At 34.5% G+C, this 10810-nt stretch overlaps 1 protein-coding gene across 1 annotated transcript in view; it reads left to right on the plus strand.

Moving 5' to 3' along the window:
• The first annotated feature begins 3355 nt into the window (after positions 1-3355).
• LOC126825676 (galactose-3-O-sulfotransferase 2) overlaps positions 3356-10810 on the plus strand; it is a 14110-nt gene continuing 6655 nt past the window's right edge. The window contains exons 1-2 of the mRNA XM_050555435.2: positions 3356-3474; positions 10751-10810. The exon at positions 10751-10810 is cut by the window's right edge and continues 71 nt beyond it. The gene's annotated coding sequence lies outside the window, so the exon portion shown is untranslated. The remainder of the gene's footprint in view (positions 3475-10750) is intronic.

Consider the following 10810-nt stretch of genomic DNA (forward strand, 5'->3'; position numbering starts at 1 on the left):
ACCCAGGGGGTGAAAAGTTCAAAGTGCTGTAAAAATTTTTGCTCAACTCCGATCCGCGGGGAAAATTTTTCTGGAACACTAGGGACGGAGTTGTTTCAGAAAGTGAAGAAATCATTTGGGTAGGAATTTCTTCCCACAAAGCTGGATTTGTCACCTTCTCCAACCAGCCTATAAGGGCTCATTGTAGCCATGATCTTTGATTTTCTGCTGACTTTAATTCAGTAAATTTTTTGCTCAGGATTATGTCCTCAATAGATGTTATTAATTGTCCATTGTTTACTGGCTCTGGTGACAACAACCATTGTTGATCTGCAAATTTTATTGTTACAAATGTTATTAATATGTAAGTGCAATAACCATGAGTTGAGAGTAAACTTTCAACAAATTTTCGTATCTGAGTTTACCATTTAAAATTTCTAAGCTATTGCAAGTTAATTTTTAACAGACAATTATTTTCTACTTCAATATTCAAAAGGCTGCCCGATGTGTAATAATGTCAAGTTTTACTCAATAACCTGGATCACATTTCGATTCTTCTCTGTCCGGTCATTTTCTTTTGCTTATTTAGGGAGCCATGGTGGCTAGGTGGGTAAGGCTCGCTAGCCTGGAGGTCGTCATGGCCGCCGTTTCATCTTCCAGGATGACAACGCAAGATGTCACAGGGCCAGGATCGTTACAGGTTACCTCCAACAACAGAACATCACCACATTACCTTGGCCAGCACTGAGTCCCGACCTCTCCCCCATCGAGCATGTCTGGGACATGCTTGGACAGAGGTTACGTCAACGTCAACAACGTCCTGCCAATGTCCAAGAACTTGCTGCTGCGTTGCAACAGGAATGGGACAATGTGGACCAAAATGACCTTAGACGTCTCATTAGGAGTATGCCACGTCGGATCAATGCTTGTTTGGCAAACAGAGGAGGATTTACCCGTTACTGACTTGGTTGTGATGCTGTGGTAACTTTGCTGTTTGACCCCGGGTATCATTTTACCCTTATAATGGTCAGTCTGTGCCTTACTTAGTCTAACGATCATTTGGAATAAATCGATGAATGTGAACTTCATTTCATTTTGTCATTTGTTTCTTCGTCAGTTTCATTAGGTGACTTTAATAACACTTAAAAATCAAATATCCCCTACTTTTTTTGAATAGTATATATAGTACAGAACGTTGAAGTAAATGACAAGTACATACATAAATAGCTTCACTGATCTGGAAAAAAACCCTGTCTTATACAAAATATTGAAAGAATTAATTACACAGGTAAAAATAGCGACAAGCATCAGTAGAAGATAATAAAGATAAGGCCAACATAGCATCCTATTTACAATTTACACAAACAATGTAGGGTTTTATGGCAGTGGGGGGAACCCGAAGGTGTAGTAATATGGAGGGAAAGAATTTGTGCTTGCTTTGAAACATCTATGTAAAATAATATTAGGATTTTGATTAATTATTCTCCATTGTCAATATATTAGTTATGGTATAAGTTAAATTCTGAAACGCAAATTAAATTGGCTATGAATATTGTGACAATAACCAGACATGGTGTCTAAGACAAGAATGCAGAAATATGATGGCTAGAACAATAGCGTTATCTTTCATATTATTGATTCTAACTTCATAATCACAAATATGGAAGGTATATGCCTGTTATTTTGATACGTTAACTGAGCTATAGATTAATGAGCATGTTGGTCATTCACATTTTTCTTTGTTATAAAAACATATATCATATTTGTTGACCAAATAAGGTAACAATCCCTATAAAATAGGGTGGGGAAATACGAAGGGGTCATAACCGTAACATTCTTATTTATTGGCGGTCATATTATTCTATTTTAACAACTCTCTCCATCATCACAAATGTTTCAATACATATTGTAATTAATACAACACAATCACGCCCTTGTTTACTTTATAACACGTGAAGAGAAACGGGGAATCGAAACTACGTCAGTTGACTCAATGACAGACCTTATGATACAAGTTGAAATGCAATATAAGGGTAGGCCGTAGCGCCACTGTCCGGGCAAAATTTCCTACATAAACCCGTCTTCATTAGCCCAGACCGTGCAGAGTAGTAGGATATTAAATTCATTTCATTTATAATTTCTAGCGATGTGTCCATGAAGGTTCCCACCCCCTTATTAGTCTGTTTTATCTATTTCATCAAATATACCTGATACGATAACTACCGACAATTACAGACAGGTACGGGTCTTTATGTTGTTATATTTTACCTATGGTTACATACAATATGGCGGAACGTATTCAGATTTCACATCACTGACACAGCTCTCATATGCCTATCATATTGAATATCCAGTCTATTTCGGTATCCAGACTATGGTGATACTGCTTTATATAAAATTTAGATAAAGGGCTGGTCGTTCTTGTCCGAATAGTTCAAAAAATACATATTGAAAATTTAATTCAAATTACTATATTCTGAGCGCAGTTACAGCTATCGTTATATTTTTGAATTCTTGGCATTCGATTACCTAGAGAGAGTTGAGTATAGGCTTGCCATGTAAATAAATTTATTTTATGATCAGTAGTGGAATACTGCGTTTTATCAGTGAAATAAAAGTGTTATTTCACTGGCTAGTTGTTTTTACCTAAAATGATTGTAAAATTATAAAATAAATAGAACATTTGTCGTTTTGTCGTGAATAACATATTTTATTTCATCTCTAAGCAAGAAAACGTTTATATTTTCACGAATGCGTATCATTCGTGAAAATATAAGTTTTCTTGCTTCTCGTTGAAATAAAATATGCACAGAGCACTCACTTGGGTGGATGTGGCGCATTATCAAATGCAATATATTATTATTATTATTATTAATCCAGAGTCAATTCAGTAAAAATTCGTGGTATTCAATTCAAAGAAAAGTAAATTTGGGTGTTTTACTAGATTTCTGGCCCTTTATTTTGCCAACTAATGAAATAATAATTTTTGTTTTTGTTTTCACTTTACCCGTCTGCCCGTAAAGTCAGATTGCCTGAAAGTTAGGGAGCAGCTGCCCCCCCCCCTCCCGACTCGTACGCCTATGTAATATGGGGTTTATTGTCAGCTACAACGTCCATAGCCTTTCGATAGTTTTTCAGCTAAGAATTTAAAAGTTCAACTTTTTTGCACCCAAAAACGAGATTGTCCCATAGACGCCATGCAGAATAATGACAACCTTGTTTCAAGGCCTACTGTAACATTTTGGTCGAGGTAGGATTGACCTATCTGTTTTAACAAGAGCGACCAGCTATTTCTCTAAATCCGGTATGATGCACCTTTAACAACAGATTGACCTGATGTTTGAAGAGGGGAACTTTTTTTTTTTACCGAGTTAAACTCTTATCGTGAAATACCCAGTCGGGTGTGGCCATTATGTGTCGTTTTGTGACGTGGATTTAACTAATGCCATGTAGTTGAACATATTGTGACGAGGAAACACGACTTGTAGCAGGAAGGTATGTACATAATTAACTTTTAAATCTCGTTTATCTTCCAGTTCTCTTAGCATGCGCGCGCTGTATCGTAAGAAATAGGGTCGCCTGTCCAACCTCGTGGGTTTTCTCCGGGCCTTCTTTATCTACAGAGGTTAATCTTGCAGTGGCATTTTAGCGATTGAGAAACACATTCAGGGACCACAAATTTTATGGGAAACAATCACGATACGAGAATACTTGTCGAAACGTCGTGCTTATAGAATAAACTAGTGATTGTTTACCATTAAACCTGTGTTCTGTTAATTAACAAGGCTGGAAGAATTCGGGCGAATTTACCATTAACCAGATTGATGGCTGAGACTTTACGTTGAATTATCTTGAGTGCCAGGACTTATTGCACAAATTGCATTCTCTTCTATTCAGATGATTGACCACCTATCAATTTGATGGGCGTTTGCTTATAACAATAAAACTGGTTTAAATTTCCTCTACGCCCCAAAATATTTTAGTTATTTTTATTCGAGATTTAAGATTTTTTCTTTTCTTGTTCTATGGGAAACAATCATTGGTTTTAATTCTAAAACAGGACGTGTCGACAAGTATTTTTTTTTTAATGGCAGAGTTAGGGTTGAAGTGCCCCCAATTTTCATACACATGACAGTGTCCGGGTTGGAGTGCCCTTAAGTATTCGTATACATGACAGTACCCTCGATTTACTATTACCTGATGAAAAACACCCTTTAATGGCGATCAGCATGGCTGTATCTAAGCGTCATTTGAAGAATTTAGAATTCCCTTGAAAACGATATTAAGTTAAATCTCTAAAGCGAATATCAGTCTAAACATCGTTCAATTCCGTTCAATTGGAGCTTTACAACAACGCACTCAATTTTAGGGGCTAAATGTATTTTAATATGACCACTTTGATAACATTTCGAATTGTATTAATTTAAAAAATAAATTAACGATTTTAGGACTTTCCAACTTGAAAGTACAAATTTGATTTGAAAAGATCAAAAAAGTACAAAATAGGCGTGATAAGACAAAAAAGGAAATACATATTTGAAGAGTCCAGGGGAAGAACTATCTGAAGTCACTTTTTCACCGAACCCCAGTTAATGGCGCAATCTGGTAACAAATTGTATAAGCTTTCTGTGGAACATGGTAAAAACGATCCGAGTCACATCGAACAAAGCCCTTCTGAAATGCCCCCCCCCCCCCCTCCCGGACAAATACAAGCCCATCGTTCCCTTTATTTGACCTTAATTTGGCTGAAAAGTGGAAGTCAGTTGTTGTACAGGTAATTATGATTCGTATTAAACATCATTTTGAAGTTGTAATTAAACACACTCCTTGTTCTGTTCGCGTCAAGCATTTTCGTCCAAAAGTCTGTTTTGTCTTTTATGCGAAAAGACAAAAAATGTGACTTAGATTGTTCTTCGCCTTGACTCTTCATTTTTGTGAAGATCGTATCCTTTTTCGTTATCAACAAAATATTGAAATGAGATTATGGAAATAACTACTTTGAATATGTACACGACAGAATGAACGTTTTTGTCAACCCTCATTTACGCGCCACGGTATATGTTTGAAATCAGTGATGAAGCATTGACAACCAGGATCTAAACATGTTAAAAACCCCAGAGGGGGTACAAAAACTACAATGAAAATAAAATACCACTTTGGCGATCAATAGTTTTAATTTATTGGATGTAATAAATGTTAGTTTTGCACATCAAATGATGATACAAGTTTAAAATGAAGCAATAGTTACAGGAGTTGAAATGTTATTCGTGTAAAATTGGTAACAGCTTAATTATTTTCACATAATTTGTTATGTTTTACAAATTAAAAGAAACTACTCAACCAAATAAAATATAACTTTTACGATGAATAATTTTAATTTATTAGACACGCAAGCTAAAATATGAACTTTTTTCTGATTTCCTATTTCTAATTTTATTTTTCATATTTATGCTTGTTTTTTTTAAAAAATTATTTTGAATTTTGAAAAATAATTTGAAATTTGAAAAATAATTTGAAATTTGAAAAATAATTTGAAATTTGAAAAATAATTTGAAATTTGAAAAATAATTTGAAATTTGAAAAATAATTTGAAATTTGAAAAATAATTTTGGTTTTTGAATAATTTTGATTTTTGGAAAATAATTTTGAATTTTGATAAATAAATTTTGAATTTTGAAAAAAAATAGTTATGAATTTTGAAGAGTAATTCGAATCGATAATTCTTAATTTGAATTAATAATCCTTAAATCGAATTAATAATCCTTAATTCGAATTAATAATCCTTAATTCGAATTAATAATCCTTAATTCGAATTATTAATTCTTAATTCGAATTATTAATTCTCAATTTAAATTAAAAATTCTTAATTTGAATTAATAATTCTTAATTTGAATTAATAATTCTTAATTTGAATTAATAATTCTTAATTTGAATTAATAATTCTTAATTTGAATTAATAATTCTTAATTTGAATTAATAATTCTTAATTTGAATTAATAATTCTTAATTTGAATTAATAATTCAAATTCTAATTTCTCTCTCTCTCCCCTTCTCTCTCTTTCTCTCTCTCTTGAGAACAAAAGCGGTGTGTAACAGGGTGATTCAGTTTCTCCATATATATTTTTGCTTAACTTTTAAGAAAACTGATGCATATTGTCACTTATCTTATGAAATGTTTTTTTAAAATTATTTTTGCTTTACTTTTACGAAAACTGGTGCAAATTGGGTTTATTCCCACGAAGCGCAGTTATTGACTGTAACGGATTAAACGAAGTCGTTTTGGACGACTTCGTGGGAATCCAGAGCCTAGGGATTAAAATGGATTAAAAACGTAACAATAGTGTTATAGATTGTTATGATCAGAATTTACACTTTCATAATCCCCAATGTAACTAATTAACCGACATTTTAGCATCATTTTTGGCATAAGAAATAAAAACATAACTACACTATAACAAAGATTAATTTAATTTCGCCAAATAAGACACTCTGTCTAAATAGTCGACTAAAGTCAATTCCTCTTCCTCGTGTCTTCCATTTAATTCCTGGAGCTGGCTTTGGATTTGAGCATATTTATATCTCTTCCTTGGTGGTTTCTGTCCCCCAGCATAATGAACGATTCTAATCTCATTAATATTTTGTTCTTGTTGTAAAAATGTGATCATTTCAAAAACATTCGGATGTTGATTCGCGCATGCCATCCTTCCAGAGTGTTGTTGGTTCTGTGCTCCTCTGTGTCGTAGTAGTCCCACTGATGAGTTGCAAATTAACCCTCGAACCATTGATTTGTTATGTAGTCGGCCAATTTTTTTACTTTTGGATTGGCTGGCATTTCTGCTAAAATGTAAAGGTAGACATCTTCAACCTGCAAGTAAAATATGCTTGGTAAATAAATTTGATAACAAATACCAATGTGGTGACCACAGTGTTCAAAACGTTCCACGTCTACTCCAATAAGAGAAGTCGAAGGCCAATACAACAAGACATAATATAATATACCTACCCTTTCTACTGGTACCAACGGTAGAGCTGCAAACCTCCGTACCACCTTCTGTATTTCTTCATCTTCTCTATATTGCACTTGTAGACCTACATTCTGTGTTCGTCTCCAAATTGGGGGTTTGGATGGCCGAATGGTTAGCACGTGCGTGCTGTATCATAAGGCCTATCATTGAGTCAACTGGCGTGGTTTCGAATCCCCGGTTGTACGTGACAAGGAGTAGGGTCGCCTGTCCAACCTTGTGGGTATTCTCCGGGTCCTCCGGTTTCCCCCCACTGCTAAAGACCCCTGCACGCAACCGAGTTGTTGAAATAAAATTGAACCACATGTTAGTCTCGAAATGACCTAGTTTGTGTCGAGTGGACGTTAAACCCAATCGCTCTCTCGTCTCCAAATTAAGATTCATATTGAATACTTGGATAATTTGATGATTTTAATCATTAGTTGCCAATTGGTGGATAAAATTCAGAGTAAACATAAATTCATAAAATCTTTAACACCGTTAATTGGGTCCTAATAGCAACATGCCTCTCTTCAAACGAAAGCCGACAAGTCGATATTTGCGCCTTCGTGGGAAGGATTAATTTTGGTCACGCTCTGGATTTGTTTTCTTGATTCCCTTAGACATCCTATGTTTGTTAAATGAAAAGGAATAGTGATTGTTAATTTGTGATAAAATTGTCTGATTTTTATAAGAATATAGAGACTTGTTCACTGGGTCACCGTGCTCTCGAGAGAACAAAATTCTCAAGCGATTATACAACATGATATCCTATATTATTCTACTAGTTTAACGGATAAACAACACCGCTTGCATCCTTTTAAATCAATCTGAAGTAGTAAAAAAAAACCCAATTAACTGACGAAAGCTGACGTTAATAGGAAAGTATCTGGGTTCTCTTCATGTGTTATAAAGTAAACAAGGGCGTTATTGTGTTGTATTAATTGAAAAGAGGATTGAAAGATTTGTGAAATGAAATGGGGTTTAAACGTCCTACTGTTCTGCTCCGAACTTGGCTAATGAAGACGGGCATACGCCATACAGTTTGCTATGAGGGAAATTTTGCCCGGACAGCGGCACTACGGCCTACTGTTATATCGAACTCAACTGTCAAGGGATCTTTTTTGAATTTTGAAAAATAGTTTTGGTTTTTGAATTTTTAAAAAATAATTTTGATTTTTGAAAAATAATTTTGATTTTGATAAATAATTTTGATTTTGATAAATAATTTTGATTTTGATAAATAAATTTTGATTTGGATAAATAAATTTTGAATTTTGAAAAATAATTTTGAATTTGAAAAAAAATAGTTATGAATTTTGAAGAGTAATTCGAATCGGTAATTCTTAATTCGAATCGATAATTTGTTAATTTGAATCAATAAATCTTAATTCGAATTAATAATCCTTAATTCCAATTATTAATTCTCCATTTAAATTAATAACTCTCAATTTGAATTAATAACTCTCAATTTGAATTAATAATTCTTAATTTGAATTAATAATTCTTAATTTGAATTAATAATTCTTAATTTGAATTAATAATTCTTAATTTGAATTAATAATTCTTAATTTGAACTAATAATTGATCTAATAATTTTTAATTTTAATTTATAATTCTAAATTTTAATTGGTAATTCTAATTAATTTCTCTCTCTCCTCCCTCTCTCTCCATCCTCCTCTCTCTCTTTCTCTCTCTCTCTCTCTTGAGAACAAAAGCGGTGTGTAACAGGGTGGTTCAGTTTCTCCATATATATTTTTGCTTTACTTTTAAGAAAACTGATGCATATTGTCACTAATCTTAAGAATGGTTTTTCTTAAAATTATTTTTGCTTTACTTTTACGAAAACTGGTGCAAATTTTCTCCAATCATTAGAAGGATTATTTTATATAATTGTTTTTTTTTTTAATAACACCCCGGAAAGGGCAGACAGTGGACAGGCAAAACAAGGCGCAAAACTAGATTTGTTTTCTTGATTCCCTTAGACATCTTATGTTTCTTAAATGAAAAGGAATAGTGACTGTTAATTTGTGATATAATTGTCTGATTTTTATAAGAATATAGAGACTTGCTCACGGGGTCACTGTGCTCTCGAGAGAACAAAATTCTCAAGCGATTAGACAACATGATGTCCTATATTAATAACAATTAATTAAAATACTAAACATCGGATGGAAACATTAGATTAGAATCCTAGAATAGTTGTTTACCAAATCAGAGTTTTAGCGTGTTTGTTTTTATATTAAAATCATGATTATGTCTCAACCCTTTACTGGCCTCGCCAGCTCAAATTATACAGTTTATCATTCTACTAGTCTCGCTAGCTCAAATTATACAGTTGATTATTGTACTAGTCTAGCGGATAAACAACCCCGCTTGCATCCTTTTAAATCAGTCTAAAGTAGTAAAAAAAAGACGATTACTTGATGAAAGCTGACGCTAAGAAGAAAGTAAGAAAGCACCCCCAGTAAAAATTTTCTAAAAGCCACGACACTATCCAATGTATAAATAACGAATTACACCAACCATATATTTATCGTTGATGTTATACATACGTATACAATTCACACACCGTCTTCTTTATATTGTATATTATTATTGGCCGGCTTGTTTAACAAGGACGTTACTCAAATATTTATTTTATATTTACACACGTGACGGCATTAAAAGGTCTGACTATTCATTTTATTCGTGCAAAGCAGTGACGTGTTACAATAGTTAAGCAGGAATAGAAGATGTTAATACAACCGTCTTAAAGCTAGGTTCCCACTATCACGATTTTGTTTTTTTTGTTTTTTTTCTTTTGGCGGGAGGGGGGTGGGGGGGGGGGTCCTATACGTCGTCTGTAACCCAAAATCTTTTCGGGCTTATCAGGTCCAGCCCCCCCCCCTCCAACGCCTATGACCATACCTGACTCAGTGATCAGTGTAATAAATCATTGCTATGACTAACATATGGTCCAACTTTATTTCAGCGTTTTCTACCCCAGATGGAAAAACACGCGGCAACCACTTGCTCAAAATCAAGTATGCGATTCACTATGAGATACGCAAACTAGTAAACATGTAACTAATAAATTATGAATATTCATCAAAACCCTTTTCTTCGATTCTACAAAAATCGCTATGCAAGGACGTACAAAATGTTGCGCTAACTTTTGGGATTTAAAGGTGAAGAAATTATGGTTGTGTCATTCAGATATAATGTATGTTGTTGTTGGTGCTGGTGAGGTCCTGAGATCCCGGTGTTTGCCGGCGTAGTGTCCCCTTGTCAGTGATGCTTGGACAGACGGCATGGTAAGGGAAAACGTTACAGGCTCGTAGCTAGCGGGGGGGGGGGGGGGCAGCGGGGGGGGGGGGGCAGCCCAACCAATGTCACTCGGTTTTGTGGGGCGCTCATACTGATATGGGCACGTCGGCAGTTGGCTTCGCGTTGCGTCAAATGGAAAGGGCAATAGCTATGGGCCTGACATATAGTCATTCATATGAAAACCGTAAAAGGAAATTCGAGTATTGAAATTCGCATGTTTTAGCGCCACTGTCATGGCAAAATTTCTAGCATAGTCAGGGCACACATGTGTTCATTAGTGTTAAAATGGCCTCGGAGAACAAGTCACCGGACCACATTTTGGCTGACGTATTTCATTCAAACGGTCGTAATCATAGCACACTACATGGCGTACACCTGTCTTCATTAGCCCAGATTGAACAGAATAGTAGGACGTTAAAACCCAATTTTATTTCATTTGTTTGTATTGTTTTATGTTACAGCTTATTTGATTGGTGGAAAGGTGAAAGTTTTATGTTACAACGTATTTGATTGGTGTAAAG

The sequence above is a fragment of the Patella vulgata genome, chromosome 1, assembly GCF_932274485.2.
Source record: "Patella vulgata chromosome 1, xgPatVulg1.2, whole genome shotgun sequence".
Classification (NCBI taxonomy): Eukaryota; Metazoa; Mollusca; class Gastropoda; family Patellidae; genus Patella; species Patella vulgata.